This window comes from Arvicola amphibius, chromosome 5 (genome assembly GCF_903992535.2).
Source record: "Arvicola amphibius chromosome 5, mArvAmp1.2, whole genome shotgun sequence".
NCBI classification, from domain to species: Eukaryota; Metazoa; Chordata; class Mammalia; order Rodentia; family Cricetidae; genus Arvicola; species Arvicola amphibius.
In genome coordinates this window covers 121172094-121191788 of record NC_052051.1, presented here as the reverse complement: position 1 = coordinate 121191788, position 19695 = coordinate 121172094, and the positions used below count along the sequence as shown (strand labels likewise).

Genomic DNA, 19695 nt, shown 5'->3' with positions numbered 1-19695 from the left:
CCTGATGTGCAAATGTTAAAATGTTCTGCAGGAGAAGTTATCAAGGTAGGAGGAATATTGACTTACAGTTTTAGAATATGTACATATTGAAAAAAATTCTACAAATGAACAAATGACGGTTGCCCCATTTCTGTTTTAACAAACCAAGGATAATGTCTGTTAACTAATTCTGGATGTTGAATTGCAATAATATAAGGATTTATTATATACTTGATATAATAAAATGTTATTAAGAAAAAAGCAGAAGGAGAACTTGGTGTGTAGCTCAGTATGAGAGCATTTGTTTAGCAAGTGCAAGGCTCCGGAAGAAAAAAGAATCAGAATTTTAAGATGCTATCACACTTGAGAAAATACAGAAAAGCTAGCCAATATTAAATGTTAACACTTCGTACTTAAATTCACTAAATATTTTTGGTTCTCCCCTTCTGGGCACATAGTAAAGCTGAATGATATGGATCTCATCAGGGGTGAGTGGGTCCATTTAATTCTACCTGGCTGATGGGTTGTGAGTCATTTCATGCAGCATTGCTTGCTTGTCCACGTATCATTCTCTTCCTGAGTAAGACCATTGACCTGATGTGCAAATGTTAAACACAATCCATATCATATTAAATCACACTCTTTCCCTTCCTTTTAGTGCAAATAGATTCTTTTCCCATACAATATATTTTATTACTGTTTCTCTGCTTTCTACTTCTACCAGTTCCTCCCCCCCTCCCTGATGTGTGATATCCTTCTATATATGTGTTGCTTCTATTGGTTAATGATAAATCTGCTTTGGCCTATGTCAGGGCAGAATATAGCTAGGCAGGAAGGGATATAGAGAGAGAGTAGGTGGAGTCAGGGAGACGCCATATAGCAGCTGAAGGAGGCAGATACTTACCAGAAACTTACCAGTAGGCCACAGCCTTATGGTGATACACAGATTAATAGAAATGGGTTAATTTAAGATGTAAGAGTTAGTTAATAAGAAGCCTGAGCTAATAGGTCAAACAGTGTTGCAATTAATATAGTTTCAGTGTGATTATTCAGGTCTAGGCGTCCAGGAAACAAACAATCTCTGTTTACACATCCCTTCCACCCAGATCCATTCCCTCTGTCTCTCATTAGAAAAGAAAAGACTTCTTAGAAATAACAATAAAATATAACAAAATAAAATATAAAAAGATTAAAAAATCACATCAAAGTTGGACAAGGCAAAACAACAGAAGGAAAGAATTCCAAGAAAAAGCACAAGGATCAGAAATTCACTCGTTCTTGGTCGGGAGTCCCATAAAAATACTAATTGAAAGCTATAGTACATATGCATGACCTAGTACAGACCTGTGCAGGACCTGGACTTGCTGCTCCAGTCTCTGCAAATTCACATGAGCTTTGCTTTGTTGATTAGAAGGACTGTATCCTGGAGTCCTCCATCTTCTCTTTCTGCCTCCCCCCGCTTAGAGTTCCAAGGGTAGGGATTTGATGGGATTTGATAGAGCTGTGTGTTCCAAACTCTCTCTCTCTCTCTCTCTCTCTCTCTCTTTATGTATGTGTGTATGTGTGTGTGAGAGAGAGAGACAGAGAGAGACAGAGAAACAGAGACAGAAACAGACAGAGGAAGAGTAATGTTTGGCTGTGGGTCTCTGTATATGTTCCTATCCACTGCAGAAGAAAGGTTCTTTGGATGATGGCTCAGTAAGGCACTGGTCTATGAGTGACTTGAATATCAGTAGGAATCATTCTATTGCTTTTCTTTTGAGGTCCCATAGTGTTTGGTTTTATCCTAGGTCCTGTTCTATCTAGTCTCTGGTTCTTGATTACCCAAGCAGTGTCAAGTATGGGTTCCATCTTGTGGAGTAGGCCTTTAAGTCAAAACAGATGTTGGTTGGCTATTTCTACAAGCTTTGTGTCAACATTGCCCTAGTATATTTTTTAGGCAGGACAGCATTGGAGATTAAAACATTTGTAGCTGGGTTGGTGTTTACACTTTTCTTTTGGTTGCCTGCAGAGTACCTTCCCATCCCAAAGACACTAGAAACATAGGAATGAAGGTTCTATGTAGTCATCAGCTTAACCTCTACGTGTTCAATGAGTTGTGTGAATGTTGCCTTCAGCAATGGGGCCTTACAGTCTGTTTGGAGAGAGCAACCTATTGTCTTGGCAACAGCCTTATTTGTTTGGATATTTCCATGGGACCACTTGGGCCAACAGCTCAATAGGCTGTATCCCAGTGTAAAATCACTGTTAATATTTCTTTAACTTAACAGTTTGGGCAAATATTAAAATATTAAGAGCTTGGAGAGTTGTGACCTGATGGTACATTTACCAAATTCCTTCTCATGAGGAGCAATGTGACTCTTGTGGGGAAAAGGCATTTGTGGCAATGCATGAACACGAATTCTGGAGAGAAGTGATTCTGTCTTCACTTGGCACCACAGGATGAATGACAAGGCAATATGAAATGGTGAACTAACAAACTTCCTTCCTTTATGCTGCTGTGGAGAAAGAAGGGAGTATGCCCAACGCCCCAGACATGCCTTAGAACCCAGCCCAGCCTTCCACCAAAGTCAAGCTCTTTAAAATGAAGGCCTTTGCTTTGAATTGCATTAGTGTTTTAGCATCTTATATCTGTTAGGGTCAGACAAGCAGAAAGGATGGGAGGAAGGGAGAATGACCATAGGAATATGGGGAAGGTGTCTTCAGTTTTTTTTTCTTGATGCACAGTGTCTTAGTTAGGGTTTCTGTTGCTGTGAAGAGACACCATGACAATGGCAACGCTTACAAAGGAAAACATTTAATTGGGTTCACTTACAGTTCAGAGGTTTAGTCTATTATGGTCATGGCAGGAAGCAAGGCAGCATCCAGACAGACTTGGTGCTAGAGGAGAAGCTGACACTTTTTACATCTTGACTCTTAGGCAACAGGAAGTGAGCTGAGACACTGGCTGTGGCTTGAGCATATATGAGACCTCAAATCCTGCCTCCACAATTACACACTTCCTCTAGCAAGGCTACACCCACTCTCACAAAGCCACACCTCCTAATAGTGACACTCTCTTTGGGGGCTATTTTTTTTTTCAAACCACCACACACAGGAACCAGCAGAAGTTAGAAAGGAACTGAATGGAGGCTGGCAAGGGTCTCAAGTCATCAGGAACCACCACGCATATGCAAAGGTCTAAGAGATGGTCGCCATATCTATTCTTTCCAAGTTTTTCAGTGGAATCAGCCCAACTAGATGATGAGGTTTTGTCTTGAAAATAGTGGTTTTTCTCTAAAAAAAAAAAAAAAAGTCTAATATAAAAAAAGAGAACAGCTGAAAAGAGCGTATTTGGAGTCATCTATATTTTAAGTGAACTTCCTTTTTTATATTGTGTGGATGCATTATGACTGACTTGACTGGCTCCTAAGCAGGTCTGAGTTGCTCAATATCACATCAGCAGCAGTGATTACAGAACAGTAATTAAGACCTTTTGATCTGGCGATGAATATGAAGCATAGTTAGGCAATTAGACCTGCTAGCAACTGGGCTGGGACCTATCAGCATGACATAATTGATGTTTCCTAGCTAGATTGTTGTGGCAACGCCTTTAATCCCAGCATTCAGAAAGTAGAGGCAGGTAGATCTTTGAGTTCAAGGCCAGCCTGGTCTACAGAGTGAGTTTTTGAACAGACAGAGTTACACAGAGAAACCCTGTCACAAAAGAAAACACAAGAAATAAAATAAAGTTTTCTTTGACTAGGTTATTCTAGAACTACCATATTTTATTGTAAAGTGAGTCTCTTGCAGTTGTCATAAAGAAAAAATATGTGTGTGATTTATTTTGATACTTTTAAGTAATACACATTTGATTTTTCTGATTAAAGAATGAAACCCTGGGGCAATACAACCATGCATCATTCAGCAATCTGTTCATTAAATGTTTATTAAAAGTCTGATCTATCACAGGCTTGTGTACAGTACTAGGGATAATGCGGATGTAAGAAGGAAGTCCAGCTCTATGTGTATTGCTGCATGTGTGAAGACCACCTGAGATTCAGTTGTGTAGAAGAAATCCACTTTTCAACTCTGATCTCATTGAGTCTTCCTGCCACTTAATACTGGAACTGGGGCAAAAACCCTGAGGTAATCAGGCAACCAGCAGAGCACTGAGAAGAACAGGGAAGGACAGAAGGACAGACACTTTGAAGCCTGTATTGAAGCAAAGCATCCCTTGCAAAATAACTAAGGGGTAGGGAGCTAGAGAGATAACTCAGTGGCTAAGAGCACTTGTTACTTTTGGAGAGGACTGGAGTTTTGTTCCCAGCACTCCTGTCCTGAGGTTCACAACTGCCAGTAACTCCAGCCCCAGGGAATCTGCTGCTTTCTGGCCTCTGCAAGTACCCGCAGGCATGTACACAAGCAAATACACACACATAAATAACAAAATAAAATCTTTAAAAAATAATAAATCATATGCTGTGCATTAAAATAGACACCGAGGGCTGGAGATGTAGCTCAGGGCTGGATTGTTTGTCCAGTCCCTGTGAGGCTCTAGGTTTAACCCCAGCATCATCGTCATCTAAATGGAAGGCAAGTTTGTTCAGACTGTGAACAAACACAGGGACAATATTGTGTGCTTTGATTCAGAGTGACTGGTATATCTAGTCACGCAGCACTGCATGAAACTTTTGGATCAAACTGACTTAAGATAAGCAGAGCATAGTAAGTGATAAATTGTAGGAAGATAGTTTTCGAAATCACACTGATTAACTTCACCAGTAATCCACAAATGGCCGATTGTCTATTTGTGTTAGAACCCCCGGTACACAGTTTGTAGTTTGTTACACATTTTTATACTCAGGTTGCAGAACAGTCTGTATATACTCTCCTTTCACAATACAACTTTATCAGCGTCGATCCTTCTTTGTTATGGTTGAAGGCTGCATATTAAAGATTGCAAAACTCCACAATCAGGAGCTACACTTTATCACGCTTGCTGCTCAATCCCCAGTACCCAACACTGTGCCTATATCAAGCTCTTGCGGGTCCCCAGACCCCAGCTGGCCATTGCACACTGGAGACACAGGATGGGGAGTAGCTGGGCAGCAGGATCTCCTGTTTCCTGCGGGTGGGAATGACCAGGGAGACTGTTTCAGAGGCCAGCTTGTATTGAAATGGTAGGGATAGCGTATATAGCTCAAGTCAGGGGGAAAGAAGGGAAAGAAAGGAGTCAAGGGAGGAAGTGCTGCAGCTGGGGTGAGGATGGGGGATTCCAGCTTATCAGTCAGATTAGCAGACTGTCTGCCGGTCACATGATTTCTGAGAAGCCAGCTCCTTGGGTTGGGAGACAGAAGCTTGACTGACTTTATCAGAACACGGCCTTTGGCTCTATGGGGTTAGTAGGACCAAGCCTGATTGGGTAGGGAGCAACCCACTCTTTGCATGCTCTCTGAGAGATGCTTGGGGTGTGGCCTCCGTTCTACCATCCCTCATCTGACTTGGGAAGGCACAATCTCTGTCACGTGTCTGCCATTCAACCTTTTTGAACACCCCTCCTCTGACTGTTTAAAAATGACCTACCTCGCTATAAAATACCCCCAGCCTTCCTTGTAGCTAAGATAGAAGTGTGTGACTCAGACACACGTACCGAAGAGAGACATGAGTTCTGAAGCAGACAATACAAAAAAGCAGGGTTTTCTCCAAGTCTTATTTTTCTAGCAAAGGCAACAATGGAAGCCTTGAGCTTTAGCTCCTCCTCTAGGTCAACTTTTCATTACACTTTTGCATCATACTACAATCGTTAGTACTAATAGATTTTCTGTCCCCACCCCCACCCTCAGGAAAATAAGTCTCTCCACCTACGTTGTAAGTCAGATCAAGCCGAACTGAAAAGTGTAACAACATAACAATAGGTATATTGAGCAAGACAACTCCCAGGCAGGTTCTCTGAGGCCAGAGAAGTCACATGCCCAGGCCAGGTCAGGAAAGTTTTATAGATTGTAGGCAAGGGATAATGATGTGTTTGTTTATCACAACCTGGGTTTGTGCCCAAGGATGGTCAAAAGCTGAGTGCTTAGGTGGGGACCTGGGTGGCTGGAAGCATCAGGGGAGGAAGTTGCTATAGTTGCCAAGAATGCAGAACTGGGCTTTCTTGGAGACTCTCTGAGCAGGTGGAATTTGGAGAGAGGCAAAGAGATAGGAATAGGGCTTTCTGGACTGTACAGGGGCAAGTTGGAGGCCCCAACCAAACAAGTACCATTAGATTCTAATCTGTTGTAATAGGGTAATACTAACGTGCGTTACGACTCCTTTGGGTGTCAAACAACCCTTTCACAAAGGCCACCTAAGACCATCAAAAAACATAGATATTTACATTACGATTAATAACAGTAGCAAAATTACCATTATGAAGTAGCAATGAAATAATTTTACGGTTTGGGGTCACCACACATGAGGAACTGTATTAAAGGGTCACAGCATCGGAAAGGTTGAGAACCCCTGCAAGAGAAGCTCCTTTCATATTCATATAAAGTAAAAACACAGGGCATTTAGGGTGAGCCGCCTATTCCCCCGTAAGAGGTGATTCCGGGAGCAAGGCATCTTTTGTCTTGTGGCTCTGCCATCTGCACTACCCAGCTTCCTAAGCGCTGATCCACCTGAACCTTACCAGAAGGCAAAGGGCATGGGGAACCACACACTGAGGGGCTTGTGAGAAGCCTGGGAGTGAGGCTGTCACTTTGTCTGCAGTCTGTTGCCCTGAACTCCACTGTGCAGCTGTGCGGCTGCCCCAGTGAGAACACAGCCCAGTTTCCTCCAGGTGAGATGACGTGAGCATGCGAAAGTCATGGTTAAATTGATACCATCTGCCGGCTCTCTCGCTTCCTTCTTCCCCAGGATCACCAACAAGCGCTAAGGTCAACATAAAAACCAAGTGCCAATCACAGACTGATGCAGTTCCCATCTGAATTGGCTCTCCTGTGCTTGCTTTCTTCTTCTTCTTCTTCTTCTTCTTCTTCTTCTTCTTCTTCTTCTTCTTCTTCTTCTTCTTCTTCTTCTTCTTCTTCTTCTTCTTCTTCTTCTTCTTCTCCTCCTCCTCCTCCTCCTCCTCCTCCTCCTCCTCCCTCTCCCTCTCTCTCCTCTCTCCCCCTCCTTCTCCTCTCTCTCTCTCTCTCTCTCTCTCTCTCTCTCTCTCTCTCTCTCTCTCTCTCTCTCTCTCTCTCTCCCCCCCCATAAGTTTTCATGTCGTCAGGGATGGTGTTCATATTCATTGGACATTTTTTCCAAATACTTTACTTGAAATTGCTTTCATCTCCAAACTTCCTGCATGTCAATTTGAAAGGAAAAGTGCTTAGCATGCAGCCTGGGAGCCACATGTGTTTGGGAACACTGGCACAGGGAAGACACAGAGACTTCAAATCCTTGCTTGCTGACCACCCACAGGCTAACGAAAGAAATGTCTTTTTATTTTCCCTGCATCTCTTGGACTAGGTGCTTTGTCAGCAACCAAGGAGAACTGGGAGTATGATTCCGGTGCCAGGGACCTCCAGAGCCCAGACTTGCAGAGCCAGCTGCCCTTCCAGAAGCTGCTGGAGTGTGGCGGAAGCTCTTTGCCTCAGCCAGCTGTCCTCCACAAGCTTCTCACCCAATCCCCGCATGTTGGCACCTCTACAGGCGGAAGCTATCTTGAGCTGGCCCGCACCGTGAGTACCTCTGTTCACAGAACATGTCTTCTGTCTATATTCCAATAATAATATTTTAAATTTGAGCTCCAAAGGGAACATTGAGTATTGCCTCTTCTTGTTGCACTAAATAGTTTACCATTTCCTTGCGGCTAATATTGTGGAGCATTCCAAAGTCGCTAGCACTAAAGGGCTTCGGAACTTCTTTCTCACTGCTAACAATAATGTAGAATTCTAAAGGGTGTTTTGACTAACTCTGTAGCCTGTGCAGTCTGATTTATTGAAGTACACGATAGTTCTATAACAAGAATGCTCCCGCGGCACCAGAGTTTACAAAGCTATAGAATACACTTCCTTCTATTTATTTGGACTTCATGCCTTTGAAAAGCAAAGAGAAAAAGATTCACTGGAAGTCTGATTATTGTTCTGGTTTATACCTTTGAGATTATTTCTGTGGGAACGATGGGGAAACTTAGCATTAATTTATGCCGTATTTAGTTTAACTTTATTTTTTTTTCTTATTGGTGCTGAGGACGGAAGTACAGCCTCACACGTGGGCAAGTGCTACTCCTGAGCCACCCAGTCACTTCAGCTCCTTTTTTCTGTTCACATGAGCCATGACAGTGACTGTCTGGAGTCAAGAACTATTGGCTTCCGTTAGTCAGAGTTGGGACATGAGTGTGTACAGCTGATGGCTGGCTCTTTTCAGTACCTTGAAGTGTATAAACTGAGATTGCTATCTGAGCTCTGTGGGAGTTCTTCCCTCCCTTTCAGCTCCCCTCCCTCCTTCACTCCCCCTACCTGGCTTCTTGAAATTCAGGTTTCAATGGGGAAATGGCAAGTCTCCAGCCAGGACGTATGATTCATGGTTTGTTTGATAAAGACTGCAGGTTTATAAACACATGTTATGACATATCTTCTATTCATATGTTTTGGAGGGAGATGTTTGGAAAAGCTAACAATCATAAATCTCTAGCAATAATTAAAATGCCAGGAAAAAACACCCAAGCCCCAATGACATTCTATAAGATTCCTGACCAGTTCTTGTCAAAACTGCTAAATGCATTAAAACCAAGGAAAGCCTGGGAAGAAACACTGCCTGCTTACAACCATCCTAAAAAAAGGTATCACCTAAATGTAACACCATTCCCTTGGTGGGATCCTGGATAAGAAAAATCCAAAGAGACCTGGGGAAATATGGGTTCTAGCTAATAAACAGTGTTGCTTCATGAACTGTGACAAGAATCATATAATAATATAACATGTTAATAAATGAGAAATTGGTCATGGAACTCTCTATCCTGTCTTTGTAACTTTTCTGTAGGTCTGAACTGTTATCACTTAAAATGCTTTTAAATTTTAAAATATTAAGAGCACCTATATTGCAATCTCTTCCTGGGTATGATTACATCACCTAAGGCCTGTCCAATCACCCATGGTTATTGCACTGTTCCTTATTGACCACCCTTCAAGGACAACTTTGCACAGTTTGACTAGAATTATAACTATAGTACCTACTTTCTGTATGCTCAGTAGACCAGGAAATTGCCAGTAAATATGTCTGCCATGGGTCTGGATTATATATAACTGTTATATATGCCTGTTACATATCCTCTCCAGCAGATTGGACCTTCCTTATGCTACACCAGCTGAGCTTTGGCGCTCCCCTACAATCTTTGTAGCTCAAGAATTATTCTATACTTCTTAATCCTCCTGCCTCCACCCCCTGAATTCTAAGACTGTTGGCATGGACCACCGTTTCTGGTATATGCATTGCTGAGAACTGAGCCCAGTACAGCATGTGGACTAAGCAAGCACTCTGGTGATGGAGCTACAGTCACCACCCCCTGACCCTGCTTTCAAGATAGTCAATGTCATTGCAACACAGATGCCAGTACAAACCAGCATTACACATTGATCAATATTTGGTTGGCATCTGCTCTGAAGGGTTCAAGTTTCATGGCCCCAGATGTCCAGCAGACCCACTGTGGGAAGCTCTAGGAGCTGTCAGCTTCCTACCACTAAGTGAATCCATGGTCCTAGCTTTTCAGGAACATCCCGAGTGGATGTCCTATCTCTCCTTGGCAGAAGTAGGTACAATCCCCAGGTTTCATCTGGCTGGGTCCTCTGAGTTGGGGGAATCAAAGAGATTAAGGCATAGACTTCTCATATGTCTCCATACATATTCCCTTCCTCAAGCACTGGGTGGGTGATGCTTGAGATGGCCTCAGCAGATACTAGCTATAACAACTCCCTTAAACACAAGATTTGTGTGAAGCCATTCCCACATTCCTAGAGACACGTGAACAAATGGTTCATGCTGATTGATAATAGATCAAAGAATGGATACCACCAAAGGCCAACCAGTGGATTTAACATGGTTTATTTATAGGATTATAAGTGAGGGGTTACTTACAAGAGCATAAATGATTCAAAACCAGTTTCTTCACCAAAATCCCACACCAGTGTGAGTAGCAGATCACAGAAGCCACAAACCTACAGTATACTGTCCAGCCCACACACAGTTCAGCAGGTTGGAGACTGTCTCTTTCAGGCAGCCCCAACAGCCTGAGTCTCTTCTGGGTCACTCAGCTGATTTCTGCGTCTCCCAGGCAGCTCTGCTGGTCTGAGAATGTCTTTCAGCAGTCCCAATAGTTTACATATGCTTGGGGAGAGAGAGGAGCCTAGAGAATCTGGTCAGTTTCAGGGACTTCCTGACGCTTTGCATGCTTACTTCCTGCAATGAACTAGCTTCCCGGCTAGATAATCTTTCATCTCCTTTAGAAAATTTTGTTTGACTGACCTTTTCTTCAGGGTGGAGGGTTTTATCTCAGAGGAAATGGTTACACAACATCAGACAAGCAGCTCATGTAGCAGTAGTTAGTGCACGTCAGCTCATAGACTTTCCTGTTCGTCTATGGCTATGAAAACCTATGAAAAATACCTGTGGTAAGTGATGGCATCTAGGCATTGAAATGCAATGAATAATTAAAAAGGGTTCAACTCCACAAATGATTAGCAACTACACATGTGACCACATAAATAAACAAAACTGAACATACTCGTGTACGGCCATCCTTTGTGAGAACCTGACCATAATTGCAAATGCGGGCACTGAAGTCTTAGGATAGCCATATTTTCTCACAGAGTGAAAACCAGAAAATTTTAACTATGGCTTGAATTTAATTATGTGCTTAAACCCTGGGTTAGGGGATTGGGGCTCTCAATTCTCCATCCCTTCCCATGTCCACACCATTTCTGATGTACTTTTGGAGTCTTCTTGTCACATGAGAAATCATAGTCATTGTGTAAACCCTTGTGTTTAGGGTGGTTCATTATAGACACCACTGCTTCTGAATCTCCTCACAGGGATCCATGATCCCAGCTTGAGAAACAGACCTCGTGTGTGGCCAAAGAAAGCAAACAGCCTCTTGAAATGGCACACTCGGGCAGTCCCTTTATTTATAAAGTCATATTAAAAGTAATTTATATTCCTCCTAAAACAAAATTTGAACTAATAAAATTAAGTTCTGTTTAAAAACAAAACAGCTAGAAGCAAAAGCCATTGGTCAGCATCCAGCTAGGAGACAGGAAGCACACAGTAATTTACGCAGGGGAAAGTTAATAGAAGCAGTATTAATGAGTAGCACAGTATTACCACCTGTGGGTAAAGAAAACTACAGTAAGTTCACACATAACACAGGGAAAGAGCAGCCTCACATCTCAGGCAGAGACAGAGTACCCAGACAAGAAACACATTTAGAAGAAGTATCTCAAATTACCCAGTGCTGATTCTACCTCTGAAGGGGTGATGGTACCCTGTGGGCAATAGAGACGTTCCTGGTGGTTCTTCATGCCAGGGATGACAGATAGACACCAGCTCTCTAGAGTATTGGTCCAACTGGCTGGATTCCATCAAGACTTGATGAACATCACAAAGAAGGTGACTTCAGAATGCCAGTGAAATTTTCTAGAAAGCCTTCTGAAGTGGCAAAACACTAAGTCTTTCCAGGAGTGAGCAAGCTGGATGTCCTGCCCTGTCTCTGCCTGGGAGAGCACAGCCAGATTGGGGATTTCTTGCTTCCTTCAGTGTCCCTTCAGCTTCCTCTATTAACAGAGAAGCAATGTTTACAGAGTCCCCTCCATACAATGAAGCAGGAGAAAGAAGGGTAGATTAGAAGCAAGAGAATGAAATTTATAATGGGCATAGTTCTCCCCCCCCCCCCGCCACCCATTGAGAAGTATTTTACTTTCTAAGCCCCTGCCACCACCACCACCACCACCACCAACCTCTCAATATTGTTACAATGGCCATTGAGTTTCAGCAAGAAGTTTGAAGGAGACATTCAAGCCAAAGCAGGTGCCAAGTACAGAACAAAATGATGCTGTAAATACGCAGACACTTGTATGGAAGAGGCAGGATGTCACATGTGATTTAGGGCACAAGTGATGACATACCTCCTCACACACATGTAGGAGCTGGCGGCGCAGTCTGTTGACTCTGCAGCTTGGTCTTCAGCTTTAAGCTATTCTGGGGCTTTCAGGTCAACACAGGAGAGCAAGGCCAGTCTCCAACCTCCTTCACACTCTTACTATGACCAACCTGGGTGCTGTTGGTGACCTGCAGGAGAAGTTGTGACCTGCAGGAGAAGCTGGCCAAGGACTCAGAAAAGCTGAAGGCAGAGATCTGGTAGGTCTGTAGTTTAAGCCTGGTACACTAAGTTGTTAAGTGGAGGACTAGCAACAATCCACGTAAATTGCTATTGTGCTTGGCACCTGATTTGGTGTGAATGTTTTCTCCAAAACTCATGCTGAAATTTAATCACCATGATAACCATACTAAGAGGGAGGAGCTTTAAGAGGGAACTGGGCTCCAAGGTTTCCACCTTTGCGAGCAGGATCGATGTCATTATAAAAAAAAAAAAAAAAGCGTAAGAATGCCAAACATGGCAGTGTATTCCTTTAATCTCAGCGTGCAGAAAACGGAGGCAGGTGAATAGCTATGATTTCCAGGCCAGTCAGGTCTATATAGCAAGCTCCAGACCACCCAAGGCTACATTTTGAGAAACTGTTTCAACAACAACAACAACAACAAAAAGGAAAATTGATGAGGATGATGGTGATGATGATGGTGGTGGTGGTGATGGTGGTGATGGGGGTGATAAATTGAGAGTTTGCCTACGCCTTGAAAACAAAACACCCATTGTCAAATACTGGCACTTTGGTTCTGGATTCCCCAGCCTGAGAGCTGTGAGTTCATAAGTGTCTGTTCATTATAAGTTACCCAGCCTAGGTATTCTGTGATAACAGGTACAGAACAGACTAAGACAGCGTCCCACCCCAGCTTTCAGAAGGTGTCAAGGATGACTTCTTCACATCTAACTTGCTGATTTCACGTGGGATATTCCTCAGGTATGACCAGGCAGAGCCACACAGGAAAGAAAGCTCCAGGAAGCTGGTTTCAGCTTAGTTGAACTGACTTCATTCTGAGCCACCGTGGAACAATGATAAAACTGCCAGCAAAGCCCATGTAAAGCATGTAAAGCAACGCCACATGAAACAGGGAGAGTTTGATACAGAGAGACTGCAACAAGAAAAATGCCTGTTCTCTGAAAACGTTTCTCCGAAGATCCATATGACTCAGAGAGTAATGTTAGAGGTTCTAAATATTGACACACTGGAGCACTCTGATGCATAAAACATAAACACTTTTATTTATAGATATACCACTGATAAATTCTTGAACAAAATATAAATTCCTTGGCACATCCCTTCAGCCGTACAATCGTTTTAAATGACCTTAGCTTTGACATTTTTATTAATAATAGAACTAATTGATATAAATTAAATCTGCTCTTGAAAAGAAACCATGCACACGATGTGAAATGTTCAAATGAAACAACTCAATGGGCAGTAACAGCCCTGATTCGTCTCCTCATCTTGGCTCACTTAATTGTTTATGTCCTTGAATCATTTTTAACACAGGGGAATTTTCACTTCTCCTTCTGTTATTTTAAGATCTTCTGATCACTAAGGAGTTGCCAACTTTAGGGCTAACATCTGGAAACCTTTGCTCTAAAGGACATACCCCAGCGTTGTGACCACAGCACCCTCTTCTGGGCACTGCTCAGCGGCAAACAAGAAATTCTTCAGCACAGCTTCAACCAATCCTTCAGAGTTTTAGGAAATCAGGACAATACAAAATGAACAAAGAATAAATATAGAGATTTGTTTTCTTCTGAGAACATTGCCAAGGAAAAATCTAGAAACATCAAAAACTTTCATTTAGAAGTGTAGAAAACTTCTAAATGGTTGTAGGATTTGCTTCCATAACGACAAAGGCATTTGGCTTTGAGCTGTCATTTTTATCTGACACGGCAGCTATCAATGAAGTATTACACTTTGTGTTTCCCCACCATTTCAAATCATGGCTCAGAGCTCAGGAAAGCACAGTTGGCCTCTTTTCTTTGCAGATTAAAAAAGCTAAGTCTTACCGAGCTGTTCAAGCCTGTCTTCCTCTGCCTTGCACAATTAGGTTTCAATTTTGTCTACTTCCTTTTAATTTTTTCTGCATTTTCTACATGTTTATGCATGTATGAACATGATCATGCCAAGGCACACATATAACCTTGAGTAACTTTGGAGCCAATTCTCTCTTTCCACCATGTGAGACCCAGGGCTTGAACCTGGGTCCTTAGTTCTGTCAGAAAGCACCTTTAGAGCCATCTCATCAGTACAGTTTTACTATTTTAACACTTAAATTGTACATTTTAAACAAAAGGCATTTATATTTTTTTTAAAGAAGGAAACAAGGTTTTTCAAATGAAGCTATATAAATTTAAAAGCCAACAGAGGCTGAAGAGATAGCTCAGCAGTTAAGAAAACACACTGTTCTTGCAGAGGACCCAAGTTCAGTTCCCAGCACTCTTATTGAACAGCTCACATTTGCCTATAATTATAGCTTAATTAATTAATTAATATCTGACATTATGTTTCTGCTTCAGAGGGGACCACACACGTGTGTGTATATATGCACATGTGCTCAAGTGCGCACACAAACATACTTAAGAATAAAATAAGCAGGCTCTGGAAAGATGGTTCAGCAGTTAAGAGCACTCATCCAGAGGACTGGGGTTCAATTCCTAGCTTCCATAGGTATATCATGCATGACTTGGAAATGATTGGGGTGTCAAATAGTTTGTCCTGAAGGAATTTTAAGCCCTAATAACCTAGTATCTATTTGATAACCAAGTCTGCAACCTATAATTTTAACTTTTTAAATTAAGTTTAAGTATACAGTCATTGCCACCTTCCAAAAGCAGCCACATGAGAAATGAAGTTACTTATTTGGATACTTTTGTGCCCATTTGTGAATGTACAGGGATGATTTACTTAGGTATATTCAATTCTTCATTCTGATTGAATTAGTAAAATCTTCAGGAGCACATTTATGCTCTAAGATGCTCTACAGACCCTCTTACCATCTCTCTGCTCAGATTCATACTCTCTTATCCTTCATACCCCCAGATCTCCAGTGCCAACCTAGCCCTCTTCCTTCACGTCTGGTTCAAAGAACCTGACTTTCTCTCTTCCCCTTAACCAACTCCCTCTTCCTGGCCATGGCTTAGGTTTATTTACAGCTTCCTGTCCTGTTGTTTTTCTCTCAAACTCCAGTAAAAATGCTCTTAGGTTTAAAAGAAATACATTGCAAGCATAAATTTGACATTTTTATGCTCCAACATCCTGTGAACATTGTAATACTTTGAGGGAAGAATATTAAATTTAGTAAAAAGCATTCTTTTTTTTCCTTTTTACTTTTTTTGCTGTTGTTTCTTTTCTTCCTTTTGCGGGATTATGGGGGCCCAGATTGAACCTCTCACTGAAGTTATCTCAGGCAGTAGAAGAACATAGACTAGGGCAGGTCTTGTGATGACCACTATCCTGGCACACATTAGTTATGAAATATAGTATTTGTTACCTTTTGCAAATTAGTGTGTGGGGGGGGAAGAAGCATAAAGAGTAAGGGTGCCTGTCACCAAGCCTGACAACCTGAGTTTGAGAGAACCAACTCCCACAATTTGTCCTCCCCACTCACCTTAGAGCACACACTAACAATAACTAAATAAACAAATAAGCGTTAAGGGTTTTTTTAAAGTTCATTTTGAAGACCTCATAGGAGTGTTAGCACCACAGTTAGTGAGTTGGTGGGCAGTCGCCGGATATCCTTCTTCTAATGATGCTGTGTGTTAGTTTTGAAGTTGTCCTGCTGGGCAGCTCAGCAGAACATCATCTTTCCTGTCCTTGGAATAACCATCTCTGACAAAAGGACACTAAGTGTTTTGAGTACACACTAGAGGGCAGTGGTCCTATGTCTAGGCACCTGATAGTTCCCTGAGCTCTTTGCATTTCTATCTTTCATTTTGTGTCGGTCAGAGGAAAAGGAGCTTCCTACACATAAAACAAATGACGGTTGTATCTAGAGTGCAGCGTGACAGCATCCTGCCTGTCATTGCTGTGGCGGTTTCTTCTCCATCCTTCTTCCAATAACTTATTCCAGCGGATCTTTAACCATGGGAATAGTATTAGCTCTCTCTCTCTCTCTCTCTCTCTCTCTCTCTCTCTCTCTCTCTCTCTCTCTCTCTCTCTCTCTCTCTCTCAGCTAAAGTCTCACAATGTAATCCCAGTTAGCCTGAAACTTGATATAGAGACCAGGCTGGGCCTCCAGCTCACAGAGCTCTGTCTACCTTCGCCTCCAAAGTGCTGAGATTAAAGGCATGTATCAACAACACACTGGTCATTATTAACATCTTAATGGCATATTTTACTTTAAAAAACATAGAAAGGCAAGAGGATGCATGCATTCTCAACATTGTAGTGTTTGCTATCTTTGCATTTTGGTATTTGAGAATATATTTGTGGATTAAGAATGGGGGGGAGGGGAGAAAGCAAGGTCTTCTTGTGTTTGTGTGAGCTTCCAAGAGCTGGCGGACCTGTCCCTTCTTCGCGATCACCCAGGAGTCACGATTCTGCACACTACTTCACCACTCCTGTCCTACTGTAAGTAACAGGGAGTGCAGTTTACTGAGGCAGAACTAGCCTGATCTGCTGCTACAAAAAAAAAAAGGCAGGGAAGGAAGGTGTGGCTAGGGACAGTTAAACTCCCAGCCCGCATGCTTGCAGAGAGAGAGAGAGTAGTCCCAGGACAAAGGGGCAGTATAACAGATTTCAAGAGCAAAGCAGGGAATGGCTAGGACAGCAACGGATTACTTATGAGTCAGCCTCTGCTGGACACAGGAAGCTAAACAAGGATTTCCTTTGTTTTTACTTACGTTTCATCACTGAAGGGTTTCTTTGAAAGGAATAGCCCTCTGAGCCTTGATTGTGTGGGTTCCTGGGTTTGTAAAAGTTATATGTAGAATGAACTTAAAGAATTTTGACTTTTTTAATATACAGAAGTTTTGATTTCTGTGTGTGTGTTTTTATGCAAACCCATTAATGGGTTTGTTTGCTGTATTTTTGTGCATAGTAATAGCTAGGAGAGAAAACCTTCTTTGGCCTCATCTAACCAGAGGCCTGGGTGGGAGGAAGAACATCTGAACCCTTGTAGCAACCTATGTTCTGTGATGCAGGGATAGGTGTGCCTGCTGTATTTCTTTCTTTTTTTTTTTTATTGATTTTTATTGAGCTCTACGTTTTTCTCTGCCCCCCTCCCTGCCTCTCCTTTTCTTCAACCCTCTCCCAAGGTCCCCATGCTCCCAATTTACTCAGGAGATCTTGTCTTTTCCTACTTCCCATGTAGATTAGATCTATGTATGTCTCTCTTAGGGTCCTCATTGTTGTCTAGGTTCTCTGGGATTGTGATATGTGGAGTTTTTTTTGTTTTTTTTTTTTTTTTGCCTTATGTTTAAAAACCACTTATGAGGGAGTACATGTGATAATTGTCTTTCTGTGTCTGGGTTACCTCACTTAAAATGATGTTTTCTACCTCCATCCATTTGTCTGCTTGCTGTATTTCTTGCCATGTTGTTAATAGCTCATGGACACTTGTTCTATATCACATAATGTGCAAGCTAATCGAGAACAATACAAACTATCTCATTCAATTCTCACAGCCTTATGCCATGAATATGTATATATAGTTAACCATTCGTGTACAGATGAGGAACTTGAGGGTTAGAGAGATTACATGGGATGCGATCAACAAAGATATGAACCCAGCTTCATTAGACCCCATGGTTTGATCTTGTAGCCACTCATTTACATAACAGAGGATGCTTCAGCAATACTATGGAAGAAATCACACTTTCTCCTGACCCACCATACAGAACCAGTGCTGTGTCTCACATACCCTCTATACTCCTTTATAGGAATATAAATGATGCCCCAACTTTTCTAAGGATAGCCTTGGTTCACTGCCAACATACATACATGTGGATATGTGCATGCATATGCACATGCACGCACACACACATACACACACCCACAAAATACTAACAAGATTTTCATTTTTTTCTGATTTTGTATAAGACAATGTTACTACAGCATAATTGAATCCCTTGGTGCTTTTATGCTGGGGCCTCCTGACACAACTGTGTAATTATTTATCAATAGATGATAGGGAGGATTAACATTAAATGCTGGAAAAAATGTACCTGCAATTTTGATGCACTTAGAGGCAACTATCAAAGATGTATTTGGAACCTAGAAGCCTCAGCCTAATTGCCAGCAATGGTAGAGGCTTTCTTAAGTAGCTTTAAAAGCTGAGAGAAAAGGGGTCTCTCATGAGAAAGGATGGCCTCATCTTATCTTCTCAATAGAGTTCTTTTTTAGGTACAGAGAAATAGAGTCCTATCTCCAGACTTGTCTCCTTATCTTTTATCTTTTAGATATAGTCTTGTGCTATGGAAAGGGAAAAAAGGTATTTCTTTTACTTTTGGTTGTGAGCCCACCCTTTAATGGCTGAGTCATCTCTCCATCCTGAAAAAAGTATTTCTAAGAAACAGATTTTAGCAGAAAAACAGGTGCCCCTACTATAATCCCATGAGTAATTGGTCATATTTGTTATGTGTTCAGTACATGTAGGATATTAAATCATTTCATGTAATTAATGCATGACCAGCACCTCTTCAAACCTGTCTCTTCCTATCACTTGCTTGTTGTTATTTGCTCTTCCTGAGGGAGAGAAAATGTGCTACTCATTCACAGAGCTATCTTTACATGAGTTCAAGAAGTAACCATATTGGGGCTGAGGAGATGGCTCTGTTGGTAAAGTACTTGCCACACAAGCATGACTGCTGTGGGACAATGGCCTTGTACCCTGTAAAGATTTGTTACTTGTATTTTAATAAAATGCTGATCGGCCAATAGCCAGGCAGGAAGTATAGGTGGGGTAGGCAGAACAGAAGAATTCTGGGAAGAGGAAATGCTCAGTTTACAGCTGTCACAGAGGAAGCCAGACACAGAGGAAGCAAGATGAGAATGCCTCTCTGATAAAAAGTACCAAGCCACGTGGCTAACATAGATGAGAATAATGGGCTAACTTAAGGTGTAAGAATTAGTTAATAAGAAGCCTGAGCTAACAGGCCAACCAGTTTATAATTAATGTAGACCTCTGTGTGTTTCTTTGGGAAAGAATGACTGTGGGACCAGGCAGGACAGAAATCTCTGTCAACACATGAGGACCAGAGATTTATTCCCTAGGACTCACATAAAATAACCAGACACAGTGGTGCAACTTGTCATCCCAGTGTTGGGGAGGTAGGAGCAGTGAGATTCCTGGGACTTGTTGGCGAGCCAGTCAAGCTAAGTCATCAAGTATTGGAGACCAGCTTCAACAAAAATATCACTTACTAGGGTAGGGACATGGGAATTAGAAGAGTTATTAAAGGTACAAAGACATGAGTGTGAGAATAATAAGACAGTAAACATAGGATAATACCAGGAGGGAGTTTCACTGAATATTGACATCCACCACGTTTAATTTTCTATACATTTTTACACCTTAATACAACAAGGGGAAGAAGGCAAAAAACAGCTTTAACATGACACAAAG

At 41.9% G+C, this 19695-nt stretch overlaps 1 protein-coding gene across 1 annotated transcript in view; it reads left to right on the top strand.

Annotated features, from left to right (window-relative positions):
- The first annotated feature begins 7643 nt into the window (after window positions 1-7643).
- The window catches only part of Mcc (MCC regulator of WNT signaling pathway), a 292443-nt gene continuing 280391 nt past the window's right edge, over window positions 7644-19695 (top strand). Inside the window, exon 1 of the mRNA XM_038330393.1 lies at window positions 7644-7664. The gene's annotated coding sequence lies outside the window, so the exon portion shown is untranslated. The remainder of the gene's footprint in view (window positions 7665-19695) is intronic.